Source organism: Mytilus galloprovincialis, chromosome 9 (assembly GCF_965363235.1).
Source record: "Mytilus galloprovincialis chromosome 9, xbMytGall1.hap1.1, whole genome shotgun sequence".
NCBI classification, from domain to species: Eukaryota; Metazoa; Mollusca; class Bivalvia; order Mytilida; family Mytilidae; genus Mytilus; species Mytilus galloprovincialis.
In genome coordinates this window covers 7,175,035-7,188,984 of record NC_134846.1, presented here as the reverse complement: position 1 = coordinate 7,188,984, position 13,950 = coordinate 7,175,035, and the positions used below count along the sequence as shown (strand labels likewise).

Here is a 13,950-nt window from a genome sequence, read left to right as displayed (position 1 = left end):
GAGGTTTTATTTAATTTCGATTCAAATAAGAAATACAGACAAGTTACTTTTTAATAATTCGTAGAATTGATTTGTTTTCGTCCTTCTTAATTCATCAAGAAATGGTCAAATGAAACATAGACCGAATACCGTCTATATATACGGACGGTATTCGGTTACATCTTGTTACATCTTGTGATCAATTTTATTTGGCAATCGCCAATGGCAGTCAGCAGGGTTAAAGAACATCAGTTGTTCGACCTGTCAGTCAAATGCGTTTTGTTTAAATATACTTTTTCACTATTTTGGTCTTTTGGAAAATGTTGTTTGTGCTGTTTTTTTACCCTTGTACAACGAAATTTGTTTAACATGCACACGTATAAAAATTGCGGTTTTTATCCAACGCAATCATAGGTTTGAACATAGTTTTCAATTTAGACTAGTATATATAAGTACGTCTGAGTCAGTGACAACTCTACAACAGATTTATCCATCGGATCACCAGCAATGATGGTGATATACATGGCTGTGTTCATCTGTAACAATTACATCTCCATGCCTTATATATCATGTACTGTAGTACGACGCTAGATTAAAACTGACGAGGAAAAGTAACACACGGCCACCGAAAGCTTTATTTTTGTGAAGCTCAGGTAGTCGTGTGGTCTAACGCGACGGCTACAGTGCAGGCGATTAGGTGTCACGATATCTCAGTAGCATGGGTTCGAATCCCGGCGAGGGAAGAACAAAAAAATTTGCGAAATTTACAGATCTAACATTGTTGGGTTGATGTTTAGACGAGTTATATATATGAATTTATTTTTCTCTTTGATACAGACAGTTTATAGTTAGTATGAATAGTGCATTTACATAAAATGTTAGAAACTGTAAGCTTTGTAATATTTGTACTGTTTGTTCTTTGTGAGGGCCTCAAGGTATATTAGCGAAAGCTAATTGAGTCACCCTCTTTAAATAAAGTCATTACTTATTTACTTATCAAAATAATGCGTTGCCTGATCTTTCACGATCAAGTTTGATGAAAATTCAATAAAATTCAAGGTTTTCATAAACAGATTAACTGTTTTAAGGGAAGAGCATACTTTTATTTTATTGTACTATCAGATACACCAAGGATTAAATTTCAAATATATCATGATATATTGAAATATGACTATTATAGGTACAAATAGCGTGTTTTTTTAAAAATAAATTCCATAGACATGCATTGCGCCTTTTGTGTTTTTTCATAAAGTACTTCATATTTTCTTTATCTTATTCCACAGTAATGTTGAGGAAGTTGAACCATTTTGACAGACACATTTTTTGGTTTGGGTTTGTTCCGCGTTTTGAAATTTAAGCGATTTTTTCACCGATTTTAAACTATAATTTACAATAAATATCTTTCACGATCCGGTACAGGAGCTTTCACGATCGTCTCGCATTACTTGACCCCCGTTAGATATTCTTTCACGATCATTTCTCTCGTTAAACCGAACGACACCCGTGAAATTTATCTCCACATAAAGATGGTATTCATAGTCGGTACAATTGTGCTCTACATACGTTTGAAAGACATGATTAGATGCTACAGATTTTAAAACTGATGTTGAACTATATATCAATTTAAATATTCCTATAAGATGAATACAGGCAGTTTAAAATTAATTCTATATAGCTAAAAACAATCTGAGACAAAAACAGAGGACTGCATATAAAAAGAATCATTTTATTTTAAAACAAGACAGTTGTAAACATATTAATTTCGTGTAAGTTGCCCTCATGTAGAAATTGAAATAAAAAGATATAGTAAAAATACACAGAGACCAAAGGCTAGGTAAATTTTGTAATAAATTTATGATGATGATGAATATTTTTTTTTCTAGATTGTAAACTGATCTCAACTTTAGGAGTTCAATTACAAAAGAAACAAAAATTAAACATACGTTGATTTTGCCATTTGATTAGGGACTTCCGTTTTGAATTTTCCTCCGATCTCAATTATGTTGTTCTGCTCACTGTTTAATACTAAAAAACAATAAGGTTTAAGAAAACTGTGTTTATTAATAAAAAAGATAGTCCTTCCATGAAAATATATACGCATAATCACCGTACTGGTTTCTTTCTATTGAGTTAAATCTAGTGTAATACATGTTACTAGACATGTATGCCATCATCATTTTGTTCATCATTTTTGAATATCGTACTGCATTTTGTTCACCTCAACTATTGTATTTGTTTTTGTATTGATGTTGTATGTTTTTCTGTAACATTGTGTTAAGTTTTTAGACAATAAAGTATCTATCTACCTATCTAGTATTTTAGCGTTTTTAATTTTTATACATTTTACTGTCTTTCTAATATAAGAAATGTTTGCACTTTGACAGTATAGTTGGACTAAAAGCAAATGTTTGGCGTACGTTTTGACGATATAACCCGGAATGCAATTAACGTTTTTGGAGAAACCAAGACATGCAGTGATGTGGACATACCTTGACCTATAATGGCTTACTTTTATGAATTGTTATTTGGATGAAGAGTTGTCTCATTGGCCCTCATACCAAATCTTCCTATATCTACATAGGAAAAATCCTTTGATTAATTGTTTTTAGCTTAGCGCGTACTTATAAATGGTTTTCTATATACTTCTTCTGCCACTTGTGACGGTTATTCTTTAGTTTTCTATGTTGTGTCGTGTGTGCTATTGTTTTTCTGTTTGTCTTTTTCATTTTAGCCATGGCGTTGTCAGTTTGTTTTAGATTTATGAGTTTGACTGTCCCTTTGGTATCTTTCGTCCCTCTTTTATCACATGCGAAGCTGAATATGGTAGTCTGATATGACACATCTAATTGACACCACTGGTTAAATATACCCCTTCTTACGGTTATCTTTTACTGTGAACATTGATGGTGGTATGAACTTTAGACAGATGTTTAAACTGGTCGAATAAAATAAAGAAGACCCGGCTCAATATTGCTCTTTATCAGCTTTTTTGTGAAGTTAATAGTTGTCCAGTATACATATGAGAGAGGTTGATCATTCTTTTTTATGTTCATAATGCAGGCAGAACTTTTATTGCCTATATCAAAGGAGAGAAGGACGGATTTGAGATTTTCTAAAATCTTCTCTTTCGTGAATGATGAAGGGGAATATGGGGTATTCCTTTTTTTTGTTATGAATTCCAAATTCCAAATAAAAGAGGGGCGAAAGATACTTGAGAGTCAGTCAAACTCACAGATCGAAAATAAACTGACCATGCCATGGCTAAAAAAGAAAAGAAAAACCTGACAAATATAGTACACAAGACACAATTTAGAATACTAAAGACTAAGCAACATGAACCCACCAAAACTGGGGGTGATCTCCATTGCTCCGGACGTGTAAGCAGATCCTGCTCCACATGTGGCACCCGTCGTGTTGCTCATGTTATTACAAACCCGATAAGTAGTATAATTCGGTAGGTCACATTCGTGAAAAGGGAACGGGATTGTAGTTACGACATCGTTAAATAATAGATTTTGCATACACACAGTACTGATAGAGTCTTTTTTTAGTTGCTGGACAATTTTCCATGAAGATATGACACACGTTTACAACCATTGCTTTCACTGAAGAACCAGAAAACAGTGAAATCAATGTGCATCATAGTTTTTGAATACATTACGAAACAGCTTCGAATCACTCCGATAAAGTGTGTAGATCCTATGCATTTGCCTTTTTACCCATTGTCTGTCCGAGTCCTCACCTGCATCTACTAAGTACATTTCACCCGTAATGCCTTTCCCAGTAAATGAACTGGGGAAATCTATTTTTGTACGCAATTCATAATTGAAGTAAGATTTGTTTCATGGTGGTCTCATTTATGCTAATCGACTTATCCATTCACATTTCGTTTTGAATTTAAAGATTCTGATATGTCGTCGATTTTAACAAATAAATTCGACATACATATTACTGTCTTTCTAAGAAATTTTTGCACTTTGATTGTATAGTTGAATCAAAGCAATGTTTGGCATACGTCCGGAATGCATCATATTTTGAAAAGGACATTTTTGGAGAAGCCGAGGTAGTCACATGCACATAAATTCATAAGAAAGATTCCTTTGATTAATTGTTATTCAAATGTTTGTTTTGCGCCAACTTCTATACATCTTTTTATATATACTTCTTCTGCTACTTATGACGATTATCACATGAGAAGTTGAAGATAGTTGATCCCATTAGAGAGTCTGATATTACATATCTGATTGATACCACTGGTTGAATATACCTCATCACAATAATTCTTACGGTAATCTTTTACTGTTAACACATAGGTAGTAAGAACTTGAGAAAATCTTAAAGAATAGGTTTTATATCGATCTTTATAAGGATTTTTGTGAAGGAGATAAACGACGAGTTTGTGATTTACTAAAATCTTCTCTTCTGTGAATGATGTAGTGGTATATATGTGTGGTTCCTTGTTATAATGTGAATTTAATGTTTCTTAGTGAGGCATTTTAAAAAATGGAGAAAAAATTATAAGGACTTTTTCTAGATGCTGGAATATATTTCATGAATAAATTACACATGTCCACTACCTCAGGCTTCTTGACAGGATCATCAAACCGTGAGCTCATTGTACATCATAGATTTTGAATACATGACCAAACAGCTTCGATGCCTTCCTATAAAGAGTCCAGTTTCGGTTCATCTGCTTCGCGCATTATCTATTGCCATAATCCTCAGCAACATCCACCAGTAACCTGAAGTTCCTTGTCACTTGATAGGTTTTGGAATTTGATATATCAACCCTTTGACTAACAACTATCAAACCTGATAAAATGTTTACGATGTGAAGGTCTCCATTTAGAAAAATGACAAGCGATACTCGATTTGAATGGCGACGATGCACAATTGTGATCCACAGGTTTGGATTTTACATAATATCCCTCAGGGGTTAAGGTTAGCAAAGACAACCAAGTAGTTTTGTAGGTCAACATTTGAATACCAAATAAAATCAAATGAACATTTTTATTTTATTTTTATTTTAAAATACAAATACTGGATTGTTACAAATAAACTCAACATAGATACCTGACATAAAAGTTTAAATGATTGTTCTATCACTCTACAAGATAAACAACAGAATTAAGCATAAATGTGGTATCCGACATGTCACTGATTCTACACGTGATTTCACCATTCAGATTTGTCGTTGTACTGACGACATTGCATCTAACATCCCGCATGCAAGCTGATACACACCTTTCAAGTGACGTCACAGTTATAGTTTCAAGTGGATATAATAAACTGACATCATTCCCTTGTTTTCGTAGATACGAACAGCTTTCAGTGACCGGAGTGTGTCCCCTGTCTAAAAATAGATAAGCGTCTTGAGTCACCCATGACAAAAATACGTTCAATATGTTACGGTAATTTCTTGTAAATTAAGACTTTATTAAACGTTTACTTGAAGATTTTGAGAAAATACTAATGTTTAACTTCCAAAGGCCGAGATGGTATCAGCCAAATTTGACAGACAACTTTTGAGAACTTCATTTTTAATGCTTTTAAACCTCGTTATTGATTTGCATTTGAACTGTTTTGAAACGAGCGCCCGTGATGAGTCCAACGAAGAGCAATTGCGTCTGGGGTTCTAAATTATAAGACTGGTATTTTAAAGTTCTATATGTATATTTATGGGAGCGACCATCGAAAGAATGACGTAAATGTATGTAGTATTTTGGACAAAATATGAATATGTCACGATTCTTATCTGATCATTAATACATTTTATTTTTGATATATATAAGATTTTAGAATAAATGCACTTAATAAGACGTTCCTATTTTGAAGCGATTTGTGAGCACTGATGGTTTAGACTTTTTTCTAGCATGTACAGAACCAAAGATATGAAATATGCATACCACAATAAGGTATTTATAAACAAGAGTGCTCAAAAAGAAGAAAAACAAATCACGATCCAGATTGAAATGTTTATATTCAGATCCACTGCATTTCAATTAAACGATCGAAATGGTATAAAATTGTAGAATAATCTAAACATAACTAAGTATTTAAAGTTATAAAAAAGCACTTACGCGGTATAAAAGATGTTGTTTCTGCGACGGTATTCGCGGCTTCTGTTGTTTCTGCGACGGTATTCGCGGCTTCTGTTGTTTCTGCGACGGTATTTGCTGCTTTTGTAGTTATTGCTTCTGATGTTGTTTCTGCGACGATATTTGCTGCTTCTGTAGTTTTTGCTTCCGTTCTTGTTTCAACGACGGTATTTGCGGTTTCTGTTGTTTCAACGACGGTACTTGCTGCTTCTGTAGTTATTGTTTTTGATGTTGTTTCTGCGATGGTACTTGCTTCTTCTGTCGTTATTTCTTCTGTTGTTGTTGGTCCTTCGGTGGTTAGAATTGGTAAGTTAAATGAATCTATTGAGAAATCACCTGGAAAAAATACACGAAGCACATTGCATTGAATATGGAAGTCATGTTACATTATTATCGGTATAATGTATTGTTGATAATACATTTTGAGAACCGATTATAAAGATAAGTCATTAGAGGATTTTTGCATAGGGTGTAATGCTACGCTTGGAGCTTGCTGCCGATGTTAATTTCAAGGTACCAATGTTTGCTAGTGGGGATAGCAAAGAAATTCAATCTGATGTTCAAACCTAGTTCTTTGTGATGTGTTTCATAAGTGTTTCTCGTTTCTCGTTTTTTAATTCAAATTCTTCAAATTCACAAACTTTAAACAACCAACCTTTAAGTGATCATGAGAAATGTGTTTTTCGAGTGGTTATGTTGCCCAATTTTTTTTTAATGTTGAACCACAGGGGCTTGTTACAATTGCCGGGTTTACTATCCATACGAACCCCTAAAAAAAACAGTTGCCGGGTTTACTATCCATACGAACCCCTAAAAAAAAACAGTGTTTTTTTAGGGGTTCGTATGGATAGTAAACCCGGCAATTGTAACAAGCCCCTGTGGTTGAACCGCTTATCTTTAGAATTTTTCAGCATAGCAACCCCCTCTCTTTTGGACAAGAATTTGATTTTTTTAGGAGAAGTATGAATTATAATGCCCTGCATTTTTTTATTTGTAATCTCTGACTTGCCTTATTATTTTTTACAAATCCATTCTCATGATCTTGGATTTTTTCATTTGTTCATATCCTACTCTCTTTTTTTTTATAGATTTTCATCCTTCCTTTTTTTCACTATTCTAAATTTTTTAATCAAGACACTTGTCTTGCCTTTTTCAAATTCTATCCTAGTCTGCCTCTCCTAAAAATCAAATGGTAGCTTCCTAATACTTGGTTACAGTAGAATCTCATCTTTTTAAGTGACCACACAGGTTGGGTCTAGCTGTGACTAAAATAATGCATCTATTCAATTTGTCGAATGGACTGCACCAGGATTTAATATTTGTAAAATATCAACAACTCTACTAAACACAGGATTATTACAGGAATCTTTTTTGTTTTGTATTTAATACATAACTAATCTGCATTATAAACCAACTTGAATAATGGACATTGACGGGGTGAAATAAAGCTGGTATCGGGACCGTTCGCCCTAATGACATGTTCGCCCTAGGTCCGTTCGCTCATAGAGTCCGTTCGCCTAACTATAAAAATATCAATATGAATTGAAGTTGAATAAATTTATTCAGATATTTCTATGGTACATGTATATATATCATGTATATTCTTGATATTTATGGAAACATTGCAATATTTAAGAGTTTATTGCTTGTTTAGGATCATTTTAGATTGTTCAAAGAAAAAATAATTCGGATCACTAATTATTGTCATACTTGTCTTTTGATGGATTAATAATAAAAACAAACGTTTTGTTTTGATAAAATATTCAGCTTGAAATTAATAGTAACAATTGATTGCGGCAATATAAATATTCTGTCAATTTTTCAACAAACTTTAACATATTTTGTTCAAATACTTAAATCAATGCAACTAGACAACAATTAGAAAAAAATAAAAATCCGGGTGAATGGACCCTGGACGAACAGGTATCAGGGCGAACAGATACTAGGGAGAACATGAATCAGGGCGAATGGACCCGGATTCAATAAAGCTGGTGGTAATAATTTGGAAAACTATCAATCTTTTTTTGAAGTCACTTAATTTTTTGTATACTTATATATTGATGTACAAAAAAGACTTGTAACATAAAACAAATCATTTGGGTTAATTTAAAGATAAATTAAAACTATTAAAGATAGTGCTTAATTGAAAATGGACAAACACAGCTTATGGGGGCTGAGGTCAGGTAATAGAAACAAAATGACTCTTAGTCAATCGCTTAATTCTGTAAAGCTTACAAGTAAAAAGTAATAACAATCATTTTACTCCAAATAGTATACACAATCTGCATCGACAAACATTGTTTTTACTGTTGAATGTATAAAACACACTGCATGTAGTAAGTACATATTGCATTACATTAAATTATAATGAATTTGTAAGAATATTTTTTCTTAACATTTTAGATACCATGTTATAATACCAGATGTCTTCACATAAACAATGTTGCAACTGGGAAAAGACATAACAAGATATGGGATGCCAACACCAAATTAGCTACAGGTATTTTTAGTGAACAATGACTGTGTCTAAAGTCTAAACACAATTTCACAAATGATAACTAGAGCAAATTATTATTCCCCCTTTTAAAAATGTCTTAATTACAGGGTGATCGTGACTTGGGATATGTACATAATGTTTATATTGAATATTTATATGCTTACTTAACTGTCAGATGCTGATTTAGACAGGGGCAAACGGCCCACACCCCCCCTTTTTTGGGAAAAAATTGGTTGATTATATAGAGAACTACTGGAGCATGACTGTAGGGGACCCCATTAATGGCAGTCACTCCGGGTACTGGCCATATATACTGAGCTTATGTCAAACCTCGAGTGTAGTTACATGAAGTAACCTGTCATAATCATGACTCTTTGTATGTCATGGTTAATTTAAACATTTACAAGTCAGAATATAAATGAAAGGACATATAAGCGATTCTTCAGTGAGAAAGCAATCGATCAATTAAAATAAACCAGTTTCCATACAATATGATATGTCCTAAACCGAGTCTAGACAAAATAAAAATATGAAAACAACACTTTAAAAAATATTATGCCTCGAATTCAGATTTAAAACAAAATTTGAATATGCTAATAAAATAAATAAAGAAGGATTTAAATTGCAATCATACAATTTTATAGTATTCCTATTTCAGCTGATGAGTCGTTGAGGCACTGATATCTATCTTATAATGTCTGCGCTCTTTTTCGTAGAAAAAATCTCTGATATCGCAGGGGTTCGTGTTTGCTTTGTCTTAAGTTTGATGTTGTGCTTTGTTGATAATTGTTTTTTCCCCGTCAATTTTCATTTTTATATGCCAAGGTTTTATCGGTTTATCTAAACACAATTAATGTCCTATTGGTATATTCTACCTCTTTTTAGAATCTTATACTAACATACATACCATTGTCTGAGGTTTCTGCTATCTTATACTAACATACATACCATTGTCTGGGGTTTCTGTTATCTTATACTAACATACACACCATTGTCTGAGGTTTCTGTTATCTTATACTAACATACATACCATTGTCTGGGGTTTCTGTTATCTTATACTAACATACACACCATTGTCTGAGGTTTCTGCTATCTTATACTAACATACATACCATTGTCTGGGGTTTCTGTTATCTTATACTAACATACATACCATTGTCTGGGGTTTCTGTTATCTTATACTAACATACATACCATTGTCTGAGGTTTCTGTTATCTTATACTAACATACATACCATTGTCTGGGGTTTCTGTTATCTTATACTAACATACATACCATTGTCTGGGGTTTCTGTTATCTTATACTAACATACATACCATTGTCTGGGGTTTCTGTTATCTTATACTTACATACATACCATTGTCAGAGGTTTCTGCTATCTTATACCAACATACGTACCATTGTCTGGGGTTTCTGCTATCTTATACTAACATACGTACCATTGTCTGAGGTTTCTGTTATCTTATACTAACATACATACCATTGTCTGAGGTTTCTGTTATCTTATACTAACATACATACCCTTGTCTGGGGTTTCTGTTATCTTATACTAACATACATACCATTGTCTGAGGTTTCTGTTATCTTATACTAACATACATACCATTGTCTGGGGTTTCTGTTATCTTATACTAACATACATACCATTGTCTGGGGTTTCTGTTATCTTATACTAACATACAAACCATTGTCTGGGGTGTCTGCTATCTTATACTTACATACATACCATTGTCTGGGGTGTCTGTTATCTTATACTAACATACATACCATTGTCTGGGGTTTCTGTTATCTTATACTAACATACATACCATTGTCTGAGGTGTCTGTTATCTTATACTAACATACATACCATTGTCTGAGGTTTCTGTTATCTTATACTAACAAACATACCATTGTCTGAGGATTCTGCTATCTTATACTAACATACATACCATTGTCTGAGGTTTCTGCTATCTTATACGAACATACATACCTATCGTAAAGTGGTTTTACTAAAACTGCATGTAATATAACAAAGACGTCTAAACTGTATGAATTTGTATTGATGACTAAAGATACAAGATTAACGTCATAAGAACACGACGTCCGATCTACAATGATGGCGCGTTACGTTAACGTTCTTCTGTGCGTAATTTCTAACATTCTCCGGCCCACGAAAAGTAAAAATTTTAAAAAACTTGTAAAATAATTAAAGTCTCTCGGTTAAAATAATAAAATGAAATTAACTTTAAAGTCCATCATTAAAATTAAAAACTTTTACCACAGTTCATAATATAATGTCACTTGGAATTTAACGTTCGATTATCTGTTCATGTTCTCCCTGTAGTCCAAGTCCTGATTCGTTCTACTGCTACACGTTTTGCCTTGCGATCTTTCGGTGTGTTTGAATCATGATCCTGTTCCTTTGTGTCGCATGTGTTGACTTCATTCGTACTTATTTCCAAAGGGTAAAGTTTCTTTATTGGCCTTGATGTTATTCCGTTTTTCGTTCTTAAAATAACTGACCTTATGAGTCCATCTTGTCCAAAAACAAGTTCTTTTATAATAGCTAGTTGCCAATTAATCCTGGGAGTTTCGTCGTATATTTGAACGATGTCACCAACTTTGATATCCTGTTCATTATTACCGTTGATGCGATGAAATTCGCGTAAAGCGGTTAAATATTCCTTCTTCCATCTACACCAAAAATGCTTAATTATCTGGCATTGTACTGTATAAAGTTTGTTTGAGGAAGAATGCGTAAAGTCTTGTTCAAGGTTGTCGTCGACGTGTTGGTTGCTAGGATACGGTAATGATACGATTTTCCTTCCATATAATAAATGAGATGGAGTCAGTGGGTCCTCGTCTATCGGATCTGTAGATATGTATGTCAACGGACGGTCATTTAGAATCGCCTCTACTTCTATTACTGTAGTATTAAGTACATCTAAACTCACAAAAGATCGTCCTAAAACTTTCTTGATACAATTTTTTGTTAATCCAATGAGTCTTTCCCAAAAACCGCCATACCAAGGCGCTCGCTTCGGTATGAACTTCCACTCTGTCCCTTGACTATTCAATGTTGCTTGAAGTGTTGGTGATGAAGTTAGCCTTTCAATTTCTTTCGCTGATGCTACGTATGTTGTCGCATTGTCAGATAACATGATTTTTGGGAGTGATTTCCTACTTGAGAATCTACGGAAAGCTAAAATAAACTGTTCTTCTGTTAAATCTGTAACTATTTCTAAGTGTACAGCTCTGGTGCTAGCGCACGTAAAAAGACATATGTATGCCTTACTGTCTTTTCCATTCTTATTCCTTACTTTTAACGCTCCAGTAAAATCTACACCAGTAAAGTAAAAGGAGGCGCTTCGCGCAGTCTGTCTTTTGGTAAAGGTGGTGCTTCTGGGGTACGGTAATGTTGTCCTGTAACTTTTTTACATGTGACGCATTTACGCAAAATAGTTTTCACGTTTTGACGGATTTGCGGTATCCAGTAAGATTGTCTCAATAATGTAACTGTGCCGTTAACTCCTGAATGTAAGCTTCGCTTATGTGCATCTTGTATTATCAAATTTGTGAGTTTGTCATGTGCTGGTAAAAGTATCGGATATTTCGCCATATCGCTAATCGGTGCATTGTGTATTCTTCCCGCACAACGAACTAATTTGTCCTCGTCCAAATATAATTTAAGTTGTTTGAACAGAGAATGTTTTGACTTTCCAGTTCTTTCTAAATCGACGTAAATATCCAAGTATCTGTTTTGTTGAATATCTTTTATTCACATTAATGCTGATCTGTCTATTTCATTCACGGTCAATTGACTAGTGGTCCTTTGTCTTGTCCTACAATTTTCAATAAATCTGATGACGTAGGCAGTAACATGTAGCAACTTATTGTAAGTGTCAATCCTTGAAATGTCTACTATTCCAGAAATATGGGCAATGTTAATAGAATTCCTGTCTGTGTTATCCTCGGTAGTTTGTGTATTTTCTGTGTCTTCTAAATTTGTAAGAATTATTGTTTCATTGCCATTCCACTTAGGCCACAAGTTTTCTTCGTTAATCCACGTTGGTCCTTTAAACCAGAGGTCGCTGTCGGCAAATTTATCAAGGTCTACTCCACGCGATAAAAGGTCAGCTGGATTTGAGTTCGTTGGGAAATATTTCCATTGGTATTTCTCCGTAAGTTTCTTGATCTCTTGTACTCTGTTTCTTGTGAAGACGTTAAGCGGTTTTGTTGTGTTCATCCACTGCAAGACAATTTGACTGTCAGTCCATAAAAATGCGGTAGAAAATTGTATATTTTTTCCTATATAATCCAATAACCTTGCGCCAATTACTGGTCCCATTAACTCTAGCTTTGGTATTGTTATCTGTTTTAACGGAGCAACTCTGCTTTTTGCCATAACAAGCGAACTTTGTTTTTCTGTCACAATATATGCGCATGCTCCGTAAGCTTTAGCACTTGCATCAGTAAATATATGTAGGGTTGAGTTCGAAATATCTTCCTCTCCTTGAAGGTACATGCGGGGTATTTCCGTTTCTAGCGCCTTTTCTGTATTTTGAGCGATTTCTGTCCATTGTTTTGTAAATTCTGACGATAACGACTGGTCCCAATCTAGTCCATTCTTCCATAACTCCTGTAAAAACATTTTATTTTTCACTGTGATTGGGCTTAAAATTCCCAACGGGTCGTATATTCTAGATGTCTGTTTTAGTACATCTCGTTTTGTAACAGCTTTGTTTTTATTACCAAGTGCATCCTTTTTAGCAAATGTAAAAGACGTCACCACACAAGCCTATGCAACAAAGACCACGACAAAGAAACTGCAAGTACAAGTAGTACATGTACAGTACAAACACACAACGCGGAGGAATCTGAGACAACAGTTTTATATTCATCTCTAGGCCGTGATCGCCCAAATGTTTTGTTGAAGACCGCAATTGCACCACTAAACTACAGAGGACAAACAATTGACACCAATATACTTTTCGACGAAGGCGCCCAAAGGTCGTTTATAACTAGGCAAGTAGCAGATACATTAGATATAAGACCAACAGGAAGAGAGGCAATAGCATTATCGGGATTTGGAGACACTGACAAGAACAGCAGAGTTCAACAACTAGATACTGCAACAGTTAAGTTACAGACTATTTATGGCGACCATATTTCAGTAGATGTTTTAATTGTACCAAAAATAGCCGCACCATTGACGACTTACATTCATACTGCCAAAAATATGCCGTATTTACAACATTTAAGATTAGCTCACGCCGTAAATAAAGATGCATCATTTGAAATAGGATTACTTATTGGAGCTGACCAATATTGGAACATAGTTGAGGATGAGAACATCAGAGGCGAGGGACCTACAGCAGTAAGGTCCAAACTAG

General features: G+C 34.2%; 1 long non-coding RNA gene across 1 annotated transcript in view; it reads right to left on the bottom strand.

Annotated features, from left to right (window-relative positions):
- Positions 1-5,036: 5,036 nt before the first annotated feature.
- The window catches only part of LOC143046609 (uncharacterized), a 30,567-nt gene continuing 21,653 nt past the window's right edge, over positions 5,037-13,950 (bottom strand). The window contains exons 4-5 of the long non-coding RNA XR_012969182.1: positions 6,060-6,413; positions 5,037-5,332 (exon numbers count right to left, since the gene is read on the bottom strand). This is a non-coding gene — a long non-coding RNA (uncharacterized LOC143046609). The remainder of the gene's footprint in view (positions 5,333-6,059; positions 6,414-13,950) is intronic.